The 15735-nt window shown below is 35.1% G+C and overlaps 1 protein-coding gene and 1 long non-coding RNA gene across 4 annotated transcripts in view; one reads left to right on the forward strand and one right to left on the reverse strand.

Annotated features, from left to right (window-relative positions):
- The window catches only part of LOC128656366 (uncharacterized), a 448845-nt gene that overhangs the window by 425292 nt on the left and 7818 nt on the right, over positions 1 to 15735 (reverse strand). The window lies entirely within an intron of this gene.
- The window catches only part of FGF12 (fibroblast growth factor 12), a 766619-nt gene that overhangs the window by 170746 nt on the left and 580138 nt on the right, over positions 1 to 15735 (forward strand). The window lies entirely within an intron of this gene.

Genomic DNA, 15735 nt, shown 5'->3' on the forward strand with positions numbered 1-15735 from the left:
ATTACCTGTAAAATAAATCCTAACCTAAGTTACAATTACACATAACACTACACTATCATTAAATAAATTAAATTAATTAAATACAATTACCTACAATTAAATTAAAATAACTAAAATTAACTAGAGAACAACTAGAGTACAAAAAACAAACAAACTCTAAATTACAGAAAATAAAAAAAATTACAAGAAGTTTAAACTAATTACACTTAATCTAAGCCCCCTAATAAAATAAAAAAGCCCCCCAAAATAAAAAAATTCCCTACCCTAAACTAAATTACAAATAGCCCTTAAAAGGGCCTTTTGCGGGGCATTGCCCCAAAGTAATCAGCTCTTTTACCTGTAAAAAAAAGAAATACAACCCCCCCAACATTAAAACCCACCACCCACACCCAACCTTACTCTAAAACCCCCCAATCCCCCCTTAAAAAAACCTAACACTACCCCATTGAAGATCACCCTACCCTGAGCCGTCTTCACCCAGCCGGGCACAAGTCTTCATCCGATCCGGCCAGAAGTCTTCATCAAATCCGGGCAGAAGAGGTCCTCCAAGCGGCAGAAGTCTTCATCCAAGTGGCATCTTCTATCTTTAATCAATTGGAGCGGAGCGGGTCTATCTTCAATCCAGCTGACGTGGAGCCATCCTTTTCTTCCGACGTCCTAACACTGAATGAAGGTTCCTTTAAATGACGTCATCCTAAATGGCGTCCCTTTAATTCCGATTGGCTTATGGGATTCTATCAGCCAATCGTAATTAATGTAGGAAAAATCCGATTGGCTGATGCAATCAGCCAATCGGATTGAAGTTCAATCCGATTGGCTGATTGGGACGTCGGAAGAAGAGGATGGCTCTGCGTCGGCTGGATTGAAGATGGACCCGCTCCGCTCCGATTGATTGAAGATAGAAGATGCCGCTTGGATGAAGACTTCTGCCTCTTGGAGGACCTCTTCTGCCCGGATTCGATGAAGACTTCTGGCCGGATCGGATGAAGACTTGTGCCCGGCTGGGTGAAGACGGCTCAAGGTAAGGTGATCTTCAATCGGGTAGTGTTAGGTTTTTTTAAGGGGGGATTGGGTGGATTTTAGAGTAAGGTTGGGTGTGGGTGGTGGGTTTTAATGTCGGGGTGGGTTGTATTTCTTTTTTTTACAGGTAAAAGAGCTGATTACTTTGGGGCAATGCCCCGCAAAAGGCCCTTTTAAGGGCTATTTGTAATTTAGTTTAGGGTAGGGAATTTTTTATTTTGGGGGGCTTTTTTATTTTATTAGGGGGCTTAGATTAGGTGTAATTAGTTTAAACTTCTTGTAATTTTTTTTTATTTTCTGTAATTTAGAGTTTGTTTGTTTTTTGTACTTTAGTTAATTTTAGTTATTTTAATTTAATTGTAGGTAATTGTATTTAGTTAATTTAATTTATTTAATGATAGTGTAGTGTTAGGTGTAATTGTAACTTAGGTTAGGATTTATTTTACAGGTAAATTTGTAGTTATTTTAACTAGGTAGCTATTAAATAGTTAATAACTATTTAATAGCTATTGTACCTAGTTAAAATAAATACAAAGTTGCCTGTAAAATAAAAATAAACCCTAAAATAGCTACAATGTAATTATTAGTTATATTGTAGCTATCTTAGGGTTTATTTTATAGGTAAGTATTTAGTTTTAAATAGGATTAATTTATTTAATTATAGGAATATTTATTTAGATTAATTTAAATAATATTTAAGTTAGGGGGGTGTTAGGGTTAGACTTAGATTTAGGGGTTCATTCATTTAATATAGTGGCAGCGGTGTAGGGGGGCAGGATAGGGGTTAATAAATGTAATGTAGGTGGCGGCGGGCTCCGGGAGCAGCGGTTTAGGGGTTAAACAATTATTTTATTTGCGTCGGGGTCCGGGAGTGCCAGGATAGGGGTTAATAACTTTATTTAGGTGGCGGCGGTATAGGGGGCAGCAGATTAGGGGTTAATATGTATAATGTAGGTGGCGGCGGGGTCCGGGAGCGGCGGTTTAGGGGTTAATAAATTTATTATAGTTGCGGCGGGGTCCGGCAGCGGCGGTTTAGGGGTTAAACATTTTATTTAGTTGCGGCAGTGTCGGGGCAGCGGTTTAGGGGTTAATAAGTATAATGTAGGTGGCGGCAGTGTAGGGGGGGACAAATTAGGGGTGTAAGGGGCAGACACTTCCCATAGGAATCAATGGGATATCGGGCAGCAGCGAACATGAGCTCTCGCTGCTGTCATACTCCCATTGATTCCTATGGGATCCGCCACCTCCAGGGCAGCGGATTGAACACCAGGTACGCTGGGCTGGAATAGTGGCGAGCGTACCTGGTTGTTCTTTGATAACTTCCAAAAGTAGTTAGATTGTGCCGAACTTGCGTTCGGAACATCTGGAGTGATGTAACCATCGATCTGTGTCGGACTGAGTCCGGCAGATCGTAGGTTACGTCACTAGATTCTACTTTTGCCAGTCTGTAGGGCTTGATAACTATGGCGAATCAGCTTTGCCACAAATACGCTGCGGAATTCCAGCTTATTTGCGGTTGACGGCTTGATAAATAGAGGCCATTGAGTCTAATGTACAATATACACGTGACTATAATGATTATACATACAAAATTTGAATTGTAAACAAATGTCCCAAAGTAAACACAATGCACTTATAGGGCAAAGGAAAGTGCTCCTTAGAATTAGGTTAATGTACATTGGCTGCCTCCTCCTCACCGACTGTCCGGGTTAAAACTGTAGAATATAGAAAAGAACAGAGGGGCGCCTCATGTGTAGAATCATCAAATACATATATGAACACGATTTAATATGAGCCAAATGGGTACTCACATATTAGTAAAGCACACCAATGTGCTAGTAGGTGCAGGCTGTAGAATTATCGGATGTAACAGCTCACCCACAGCTATTTGTGTGATGCAGTAAATATATGAAGCATAGACAAAAAGCCCTATATGTACAGATCAATCAGAGTATAACCATATATGATTGCAAATGCCAAATGGGTACTCACATGCTGACCAAGCACACCAATGTGCTGGTAGAAGCAGGCTGACAAATTTAGGAAAGGTGTATCAGCTCACCCTACTAAGGTTCTCCCAATGTACAGGATCCAGATGCAGGGAAGTGCTGATGATTGTACTCCAATAGGATATCAGTAAACACAGGTAGATAAGGTGTTACCACTCAAATTTAGTTTTTTATAAAAAATGGATATTTATTAAAAAGGTTTAAAAAGTTTTAAAACAAATACAAAGAGTGGAAAAAGGGTATTCAAATATCCCCCTATACATGCAACGTGTTTCTCGGTGCTATAAGGCCGTTTCCTCAGGCATAGTATTCACCTTATCAGTACACCTGCTTTTTATAGCTCCTACCTAACACAAATGAACCATGTCAACCCCTTAAGGGGGCGTGTTCTCTACCTAATTTGATTTGATACAGCTGCATACTCTGGATCTACCTATATGATTAACAAACATACAAGCTGCATTTATATATATATATATATATATATATATATATATATACTGTATATATTATACCATCTATGTATGTATAAAGCAACAATCATATAACACAACATAGAACCTTTTCCATCAGGAGGTTACCTAAAAATAAGATGTACATTTTACTTCATTACACATCTCCAAAAATAAATAAACATTTTAGTTTATATTACATTTCATCAACATCACCGTTATTGATTTCCACAGTTTACTAGTTGATATAGTATATATTATTGTCTCACAAAAATTTGCATCCGTGTTTTAATATTTTATCTCACAGGTTCCTCCTTTCCCTCTCTCAATATACGGTGGTGCCATATTCGATCCATATATAAGAGATCTAACCCAAAGGGATAAGCGGTGTAATGATTTTCCTTTAAGTTTTAACAAACGATAACTGTGTCAGACTAGCCATTCTATCTGTTTTCGACAACCCTTTATTTTAAGATGGATTCCTAACTGGCTTGTCTACCCGGATCCTACCTTCATTCCTCTGTTTTATAATCGGTTGATTTTTTTTTTTTGCAGAATTGTAATATATATCCAGTTGTTTACAGACACTCCGGAATGCGTGTGTATTTTAGGCATTGTACACTTCTGTGTTTAGTTTGCATCCTAAGACCTATGAAAGTGGGTCTCTGTGTACTTTGCCCCTAAATGCTGTCGTTTGATTGGTCTACATGGGCTATCGGCTAGATACACCGATATTGGGTCTAAACTTAACCCCTTCATAATAAACCCCGGTAACCGATCATCATGATCAGCTGCAGATCATACCTATCTAGCCCATCCAAAACTTCACTGCTACTAAACATCTCAACCGCAACCGAGATTTTCTCAGCCATTAGCGGTATATGCTAGAAAGCGATAAGTGCATCTGCACTATATACAGCTTCTAAACTCCTATCAATATACTCTTACGATGTCAGGACACAGCTCAGACATTGCAATCCATGTCCCAGAAATTGCTCACTAACAAGCCTATAAATCCTAATTATACAAAAATTAGCTGGTTACTCTGCTTATAAAGGATTATCCACACTCTATATTCAGAACCACCCACTGGTATGGGGCACAATATAGTGCCCTTATAAGGGTGTCCATGTCCTTATCGAGTTAGTGTTATATAGAAGTGTATATAATAACATAAATGTAGCCTCCTATCATGTACTAGAGTAGGAATGTAATAAACTAACAAATATTACACTTGTACGTGTATGATGTGTAGAATTAACTGCAATCAATATTCAATACCTTCAACCAGTATAACAGCACAATTTAGTGCCCTTAACAAGGTATCAGTGTCCTTATCAAGAGAGTGTTATGTGAAAAGTGTGATAAATAATAACGTGAGTTAGTTATATGTTGAGAATAATACTGGAACCTCCTATCGTGTACTAATATGTGAATGTGTTTTGATAATGATATATGCACCAGTGCTATAATGTGATTATATACTATATATATATATATATATATATATATATATATATATATATATACCTTATAATGGAATATATCATATATAGTTCATTGGACTCAATATAGATACAAAACCCCTCCTACTACAAATGGGATACATTAATGTCCATTGGTGATAGGTGTATTACTACAATAATGTGCTGTGTTTAATTATACCCAGTCTAATAACTGTGGGTATTAGATTTTAGTCTACTTGAACAGTCTAATAACAGTGAATATATCGACTAGACTACTTGTGCTGTATTAAATTATAATATGCTATTGTGATGTGTGTTCATTTAAATAAAAGTGTAATATTGATATGTGTATTAGTATATATAAAAATATATAAAACTGTGAAATTAAGTGACCCCCAAAATAATATAATATAAGGGCATGACCATGTTGTGCCCTATATTATGTATATTTTCCCTCTAAAACCAGATCATAATGTCACCTTAGAATATCACATGCACAAATCCAGTGTATCGATCAATGACATTGTTAATACTGTATGTACAGTGATAGTGTCATGTTATAAACAATAAATCAAAATGTGAAAAAGATAAATATTAATAAAAAACTGTACTATCTATTAGACTACACATCCAGTAGATGTAATTCTCCATTACCTGTAAATGACTGTACTATCTATTAGACTACACATCCAGTAGATGTAATTCTCCATTGCCAACAAAATAAATTCTATTAGCTATTTAATCATTGGGTTATTTCCGTCATATATTGTATATAGAACTAGTAATGATCAACCAGTGACATAGGACCGAAATCTCGCTAAAATGCAGCTAAATCTATCACTTTGTTTAGGCCAGAGGGGAACAAAGACTGGAACCTGAATATCCAATAAGTCTCCCTCTGGCGCAGACAAACGTATCTAGTAGTGCCTACACTATGAGAGATATGTTCAAGGGGAGTGATCTTAAATGTGTGGTGGCCACCATTGTGTTGGACTGTACTGTGCCTGGAAATGCTATGCTTCATAGATCGTTTTTTTATATTCCTCCAGTGTTCACACCACCTGGTGCGGATTTTTCTGCATGTGCGGCCTAAATATTGAAGGCCGCATTCGCATGTAAGAACATAAATCACGTAGTTGCTCCCACAATCAATTCTACTTTCAATTGCAATAGTCTCCCCTGTGGTGTGGCACCTTACAGTTTTATTACCATGTGTAATATGTTTACATAAGTAACACCTATTTTTGTTACATCTGTATGATCCTATTCTCCCTTTCTTATTGGTGGGACAATTTTGATTGTGTATATTTTCCCTTTTTGATATCACTATCTTGCTTGGTGCTAGTTTCTGTCTGAGGGTTGGTGCTCTACGGAACACTAGTATGGGATTCTTATTTATGCTGTTTTTGAGGATGGGATCTTTAAAAATTATTGGCCAATATTTGTTTAAAAATTTTCTAATTTGTTTGTGTTCAGAATTATATTGGGTTATGAACACGGGATCCTTTGAATATTCTTCATTTATAATTTTATTATCCCCTTCCAATTTGGGTGCGAGAATGATATTTCTATCTTCATTCCTTGCTTTCACATAGTCATCTTTGATTAGTTCTATACGTTATCCTTTCTCTCTAAATCTTGTTATTAAGATTTCAGATTGAACATCATAAAGTTCCATCGTACTGCAATTTCTCCTAATTCGTCTGAACTGACTGTAGGGAATGTTGGTCTTCCAGCTATTATGATGGTTACTTGAGAAATGTAGAAATGTGTTACTATCCACTTCCTTGAAATAGGTAGAAGACACAACATTCCCTACGTCAGTCCATTCAAGAATAACATCCAAAAATTAAATTGTTGTCAATTGTATGTCGTGGGTGAAAAAGAGGCCCATGTTATTGGAATTTAAACTCTTCACAAATAAATTGGCATCCTCTACAGGGGGGACCTCGGTTTAGGGGTGCATAGGTAGTTTATGGGTGTTAGTGTACTTTAGAGCACAGTAGTTAAGAGCTTTATGAACCGGCGTTAGCCCAGAAAGCTCTTAACTCCTGGCTTTTCTCTGCGGCTGGAGTTTTGTCATTAGATTTCTAACGCTCACTTCAGCCAAGACTCTAAATACCGGCGTTAGAAAGATCCCATTGAAAAGATAGGATACGCAATTGGCGTAGGGGGATCTGAAGTATGGAAAAGTTGCGGCTGCAAAGTGAGCGTTAGACCCTTTCCTGACTGACTCTAAATACCAGCGGGTGGCCAAAACCAGCGTTAGGAGCCTCTAACGCTGGTTTTGACGGCTAACGCAGAACTCTAAATCTAGGCGATAGTGTTTAACCTTTCAGCTATGCGCATAGCGTATTTTAATAAGACAGATGAATGTCACATTGTTTATATTTTTTATTGATATATATATATACACCCATACACATATTAAGACCCATACACATATTTATCTATAGTAACGTAGTTGTGGAAGTCTGCACTCACATTTCTCATATGCAGCTACCAGGGTGCCAGGAACCAACAGTTTGTATTCACTTAGTAGAGAGTAAATCGGCACTCACTGGATTTTCAAGGGCAAACAGCAGTTTATTTTAGTGTAACACTCTACTAAGGATATATATATATATATATATATATATATATATATATATATATATAAACACAGGATAGCGCACTCCCACTCGCCAAAAGTCCCAAGACCAGGGTGCATAAATCTTCAAATAGAATACTAGGAATATGCACTCACTGGATTTAAACCACAACACACTTTATTAAGTAGTGATGTTTGGGGCATTCACCCCTTCATCAGACCATTCAAAAGAGATACAACAGTGTTAAAATAGATAACAAGCCCCTCCTCCCACAGGATCTAGCCAATCAGCTAGAAATATAACAAAACATTTCATGTGTATATACTCATATCAATTATATAACAAACAGTGACATCAAACAACATATGTCTAATCTTCCGTAAAACATCTGATCAAAAAATGTGACTATGTTTAAGGTATATACAAAGTAGTGAATGTATGTAAGGTATATACAAATAGTGATAGGTGACCATCAAAGTGCATAATGATAATATGGATCATGGTAAGCAACTATAACGATATATAATTATATGGCTTCAAAAATATGTTCACAATAAAATTATGTCTACCGCTATATAATGACTGAACATTAGTATATTCCAGGTAATGGAGTGTGCCAAACAGTAATTTCCACAATGTTATAAACAAGATAATTGAACAGAACTTAGAGGCTTACGTCCGCCATTAACAAACAAACCGAAGGCGGCTTGGAATCAAGGGCATAGCAAGAACGTCATCACAGACACAACACTCACAACCAATCAGGAGATGTATTGAATGTTGTTATGGTAACTAAGAAATTGCTCCCAATGAACGATATATATCAAATTTATGTGAATACATAATAATTCATTCCATTCACAATAGGGGAGCACCAACCCACAGCAAATTTAATTTCAATAAATGAGTGAACTCTCATTAAATTGTGTCATGCTATTGTTACATAGGCCTAAGCAGACATAATAACCAGCCAAATACTAAAGAATAAGAAATAAAAATAATAAATATTAAATAAAAATTAATCATCTTATGTTTTTGATCAGATGTTTTATGGAAGATTAGACATATGTTGTTTGATGTCACTGTTTGTTATATAATTGATATAAGTATATACACATGAAATGTTTTGTTATATTTCTAGCTGATTGGCTAGATCCTGTGGGAGGAGGGGCTTGTTATCTATTTTAACACTGTTTGTATCACTTTTGAATGGTCTGAGGAAGGGGTGAATGCCCCGAAATGTCACTACTTAATAAAGTGTGTTGTGTTTTAATTCCAGTGAGTGCATATTCCTAGTATTATATAAATATATATATATATATACACACACACACACACACACACACAGTACTGTGCAAAAGTCTTAGGCCACCACCAGTTTTGCTGTTTTAGCAAAGTTTTAATGACCGTCCATTATTATTTTTCAGGCTCTTTATTAAGATACAAACAGAAAATACAGAAAATATGTACACAATATAAACCCCCCCACAAATTTCACAACAAAAGTCAGTATTTAGTGTGACCGACCTTGACACTAAGCACATCTTGAACTCTTTTGGGGAGTCTGTCCTGAAGTAATCTTATGGTATATTATACCAGGCTTCTTTCAACACTTCCCATAGTTCCTCTTTATATTTAGGCTGTCTTTTATTTATTTCTCTGTTCAGATAATCCCATACTGGCTCTATAATATTCAAACCAAGACAGACCCTCCACCATTTTTCACTGAAGGCCCCAAGCACTCATTCTTCCTTCTATCTCCAACTCTTCTTCACACATATTGTCGAAAATTAGACCCCAAAATTTGAAACTTGGATTCGTCACTCCATAATACTCTTTTCCACTTATCTTCATTCCAATCTTTGTGAGCTTTAGCATATCTTAGCTTTTTCACCCTGTTCCCCTTCCGAAAAAGTGGTTTCTTGGCTGCTACCATTCCACAAAGACCATTCCTGATCAAGCTTCTTCAGACTGTAGAAGGGTCAACTTTGCATCCCGCTAAAGCTGCAAGATGCTGAGCCAGGTCCTTCTTCTGGTCTTTCAAAGAAGAAACCCTGAAAAACATCTCATCAGATTTTGAAAGATTTCTTGGCCTTCCAGTCCTTTTTTTTTTGTCCTTGACCTCTCCTGATTCTTCAAATTTCTTTATAACTACTTGAATACTACATCTAGTATCCAGTTTGTTTGCTGATTTCTCTTTGAGAGTGACCTCGCTGATGCAAAAGTATGATTTTATGTCTGTAAACTTCTGTGATCTTTGGCATTTTGAATGGAATGATGTGATTGAAAGTTGGCCTTATTAGCAAGCTTCCAATGAATTAAACTCATACCACATGCTTATGTAATGCTCAAGCATGTCCTGCACAAACCTGATATAATAGACCTTTTTCACAGCAGTCATTTTGACATGAAATAGTAGGACAAATACAGGTGTTAGCAATGACATTAATTAGGGTTCCATTCCATTTAGGTTTACGAGAGCCAGGTTCTTACTACTGTTCAAGTGTAAGGGGAGGTCACACTAAATACTTGCTACTTTAGCCTATAGAAGCTGTTTTTTTTTGGAGGGGTTATGTTTTTTATTACAGCATACAAATATACTGTATGTTCTGGTTTTATTCTAATAAAGAGACTGAGAAATAATGATATACGGTCATCATACCATTGCTTAAACAACAAATCTAATGGTGGCCTAAGGCTTTTGCACAGATATATATATATATATATATATATATATATATATACATACACACAATATAGCCCTTTCCATTCAAACAACTTGTCATATGCCTTATACCTTTCCTTTTAATCCTTATAAAAAATTAGTAATGATATTTATATGAATATTTTTTTATCAGATAGTGTATATATCAGTGTAAAACGTTATTTTAATGTATTTATGTTGTTTTTGGAGTAAATGGTTTTTTTCTAACCTTTACACTTTATGCTTGGACTTCACTCGCACAAACCCCACGTGCGCAAATTTAGTCTGCACTCAAGCAAATTATCGTGCAACTTGATATTTTAAGTCCATGATAAATCACACTAGCACAACCTATACTTTCAATGGATATTATGACAGCACCAAATGGCGCTCATATTGCAAGTTGAAAAAAGCTGAAACTGCGCTTGAATATTTAGCACGACTTGAAACTTGAAGTAAAGTTTAAGGGTTAAAAGTTGCACAAAACACATCAAAAACATATTTAAATGTTGATAAAAATGTTTTAAACGGTTAAAAAGGAATATGGTATTTGGCAAAGTTCTTGACTAGAAAGGGCTCCAATGTGTGTATGTATATCCAGTATATATATATATATATATATATATATATATATATATATATATATATATATATATATATATATATATGTATACTGTATGTCTAAATATGTGTATGTATATGTCTTTATATGTGTATACATGTCTATTTATGTGTTTACATGTGTATATGTATGTGCACACATACATACAAAAAAACACATATAAACACATACTGTATTTACGCATGTATACACATATACAGATTTTATTATATATACACTTTTGAGGCCTTCCCAGACTAATACCTTTAAACATGCAATATCATTTTAGTTTGATTTTTAAATATATATTTCTAGACATATCTGTATATACAATATCTATCTATCTAACTATATATACTGTATATATATATATATATATATATATATATATATTCGTAGTTCTGGGTTCCCAGCACTGTTTAGGTAAAGTGCCTGGGTGCACTCTATGGTAGATAGGTAGAAACTTCAAAGTAAGAAGAGGCACTCACATGTCTTAATGAACATAATTTTTTTATTCTTTCATCAATAAATTTCCAGTCAACGTTTCGGTTCTCGCAGGGACCTTTTTCAAGACTAGTGGTAGGTCACAGGATATGTTCAGTGGCGTAAACATATACTGTGACCTATTTAACACACAAGGATAACAAGGGCACTATATAGGCAAGCTCCTCATTGGTTTCAATTATTTAAGATACTATATTTAATTTTAGTATCTATATATTATATTCCTTTGGGGAGTGGTGCTAGCATCTAATACTGAACTTACAGAACAATTGGGATAGTTCATAGTTAGCACTTAGTAAACTTGGAATTACTAATAAAACTAATGACACAGCAACAATATATGTATCTCAGGGAGTAACAGCGACACTACAGAACAGTGCTGGCCCACAGCACATTCTTCTCTCTCATGATAGCGGAGTTGCAGATTGCACACACAACAGCAGTCTTTATATAATGTATAGAGAAAATTGTTTCCAGCCTTTGTTTAAAACATTGAATAATGACGATATTTTATATATAAATGAACATTCAATTCTTTGGCCAGCATTCCTTTGTTTATTAAAACGCAAAGTATCAGTGATACCACAGAAAAATAAATAAACAAAATCTAGTTGTCCTAGTCTTAGACAGCGCTCAACAAAAATGTTCAATAAAAATAAAATATATTTTTTTTTTAAATATTGGGGAAGATTACAAGTGGTGTGCTAATTTTTTTTGCTCGTGGGCTATGCGCTAAACATAAAAACATTAGATCAGCCGGATTAACGCATGTATTGCAAGTTGAAAGTGAGAAGCTAGAGTGCAAAGAAAAAACTGAGGCACGCTAACTTCTGGACTAAAGCTATCGCAAATGCACTAACTCCTCCCCATAGACTTCTATGGGGCGCATTACAAAAAGCATTATTAGTTATCGCTGAAACGGTAACCCGACATTGCGCTAAATCCGAATTAAAATTTAAATATACATTTATGATTATTCTTTTGCAAAACATATATCTATACATATATAGCTAATTATCTATATATAGATATAGTTTTGAATACTTATATATATATATATATATATATATATATATATATATATATATAAACTTCACAGTAAGAAGAGGCACTCACAGGTCTTAATGAACATAATTTTATTATTCTTTCATCAATAAATTTCCAGTCAACGTTTCGGGCCTCGCAGGAACCTTTTTCAAGACTAGTGGTAGGTCACAGTATATACAGAACAATTGGGATAGAATCCCTGGAAAGAAATGCTATATAGCACTCTCTGCCCAGACTGGGGTAGAGCCACTAGTACATTTTAAAATTTAACTTTTATTTTCTTTACTTTAAAAAGAATGGGTGGACATGAACAAATTAAAATTTCTCTATCTCAAATTGCTGATGGCAATTCTTTCAGGTTAATATTAACCTATTCAAGTGACCGGTTGATTCTCTAATACTTTTTGTGTTATTCTATTAAATCAGTCGGTACTCCCTTATGTTTGTCAAGTAAGGTTAATGTAATGGGTATGTGTGTTTTAACTTAATCTATCTCAATCGCTGAAATCAAATAATTAATGGGGATATTGGTGGATATTATATCCGACACAGTGTGTGAATGCATGTTAGCGTTAAAACGTTTGACTGTTATAAGAACCTGAGTAGAATTATAGGGTAACTCTATTTGAACAATAACCTAAGTGCATTCTTACGAGTGGTAAAGGGGGACTTGGCCATACAGAAGCATCGGTTGCTAACAGATTTACAACCGAACAAGACCCCGTATTAGTGATAAGATTGCCAACCTAGCTGTAGTGAGAACAGCGCAGAGTGGCAGTTAGGAAATCAACGTTAACATTACTGTGGTAATCCACAAGTGCACAGTACCGGATTGTTGGGTAATCCGGAACATCCATTACAATAATATTTGAAATATTTAACAATGAACAAATGTGCAGCCACCTTAGCAGCATAGCCTATATACACAGTTAAATTACTATCGAGTGGAATTGAACTCCAAGGTGGATGCTGCAATTACAATTACAACTAGCCTCTGAGTCCCTAGTAAGGAATCAGATTGAAAGTGTTGCAACATTGTGTACTGATAATATCTCTTTACAATTACATAATGCGTGTGGTGCAAAATAAATGAAAAACATAGCAGCCTAGCCACCCACAAAAATAAGGGCAACCACAAAGAAAATATTGTAAACAGTGGGGCTTATAAAGAACATCATCAGTATTAAGAAATGTACGCACACGGGCATTATTATTTAATAAATCACCTAAGAGTGTATGAATAAATATATGTAATACGTATACAGGATCACTTTATTCTCAAGTAGTGAGAGATATAACAAATCTCAAATGTATGGTCACTGAATTTATGCAGCCACCTCAGCAGCATAGCTAATATACACAGTTAAATTACTATCGAGTGGAATTGAATTCCAAGATGGATGCTGCAACTACAATTACAACTAGCCTCTGAGTCCCTAGAAAGGAATCAGATTGAGAGTGTTGCAACATTGTGTATTGATAATATCTTTTCACAATTACATAATGCGTGTGGTGTAAAACAAATGTAACACACAGCAGCCTAGCCACCCACAAAAATAAGGGTAACCATAAAGAAAATATTGTAAACAGTGGGGCTTATAAAGAAAATTATCAGTATTAAGAAATGTACGCACAGGGGTGTTATTATGTAATAAATCACCCAAGAGTGTATGAATAAGTACATACAATACGTTTACAGGATCACTTTATTCTCAAGTAATGAGAGATATAACAGATCTCAAATGTATGGTCACTGAATCTATCAGTTAAACGTTTAAACTCACGATATGACTAATCCCATATGGGGAACACAATAGGGAACCAGTGAGATGACAAACGTAAGAATAAAGAATATAAGTGGCTAATACATCAAATAACCTCTGAATATAAGTGATACCCAAACTGGGGCATTTGTACATTAACACAATAAAGTAAAGTGAATTCCAAAACACCAAACAACACAACCAAGGTCTATGTATAAACGTAAATCAAACTTGATAATCCTTGCTGCCACCCAGGCTTAAATTAAATCAATTCTACACTAATACAAGCCTTAATAAATATATGAGACATCTAAATACCAACAAATACCCATTACAGGGCTCTTATTAACCTTACTTGACAAACATAAGGGAGTACCGACTGATTTAATAGAATAACACAAAAAGTATTAGAGAATCAACCGGTCACTTGAATAGGTTAATATTAACCTGAAAGAATTGCCATCAGCAATTTGAGATAGAGAAATTTTAATTTGTTCATGTCCACCCATTCTTTTTAAAGTAAAGAAAATAAAAGTTAAATTTTAAAATGTACTAGTGGCTCTACCCCAGTCTGGGCAGAGAGTGCTATATAGCATTTCTTTCCAGGGATTCTATCCCAATTGTTCTGTATATACTGTGACCTACCACTAGTCTTGAAAAAGGTTCCTGCGAGGCCCGAAACGTTGACTGGAAATTTATTGATGAAAGAATAATAAAATTATGTTCATTAAGACCTGTGAGTGCCTCTTCTTACTGTGAAGTTTATATATATATATATATATATATATATATATATATATATATATATAAGTATTCAAAACTATATCTATATATAGATAATTAGCTATATATGTATAGATATATGTTTTGCAAAAGAATAATCATAAATGTATATTTAAATTTTAATTCGGATTTAGCGCAATGTCGGGTTACCGTTTCAGCGATAACTAATAATGCTTTTTGTAATGCGCCCCATAGAAGTCTATGGGGAGGAGTTAGTGCATTTGCGATATCTTTAGTCCAGAAGTTAGCGTGCCTCAGTTTTTTCTTTGCACTCTAGCTTCTCACTTTCAACTTGCAATACATGCGTTAATCCGGCTGATCTAATGTTTTTATGTTTAGCGCATAGCCCACGAGCAAAAAAAATTAGCACACCACTTGTAATCTTCCCCAATATTTAAAAAAAAAAATATATTTTATTTTTATTGAACATTTTTGTTGAGCGCTGTCTAAGACTAGGACAACTAGATTTTGTTTATTTATTTTTCTGTGGTATCACTGATACTTTGCGTTTTAATAAACAAAGGAATGCTGGCCAAAGAATTGAATGTTCATTTATATATAAAATATCGTCATTATTCAATGTTTTAAACAAAGGCTGGAAACAATTTTCTCTATACATTATATAAAGACTGCTGTTGTGTGTGCAATCTGCAACTCCGCTATCATGAGAGAGAAGAATGTGCTGTGGGCCAGCACTGTACTAACTGTTCTGTAGTGTCGCTGTTACTCCCTGAGATACATATATTGTTGCTGTGTCATTAGTTTTATTAGTAATTCCAAGTTTACTAAGTGCTA

The sequence above is a fragment of the Bombina bombina genome, chromosome 4, assembly GCF_027579735.1.
Source record: "Bombina bombina isolate aBomBom1 chromosome 4, aBomBom1.pri, whole genome shotgun sequence".
Taxonomy (NCBI): Eukaryota; Metazoa; Chordata; class Amphibia; order Anura; family Bombinatoridae; genus Bombina; species Bombina bombina.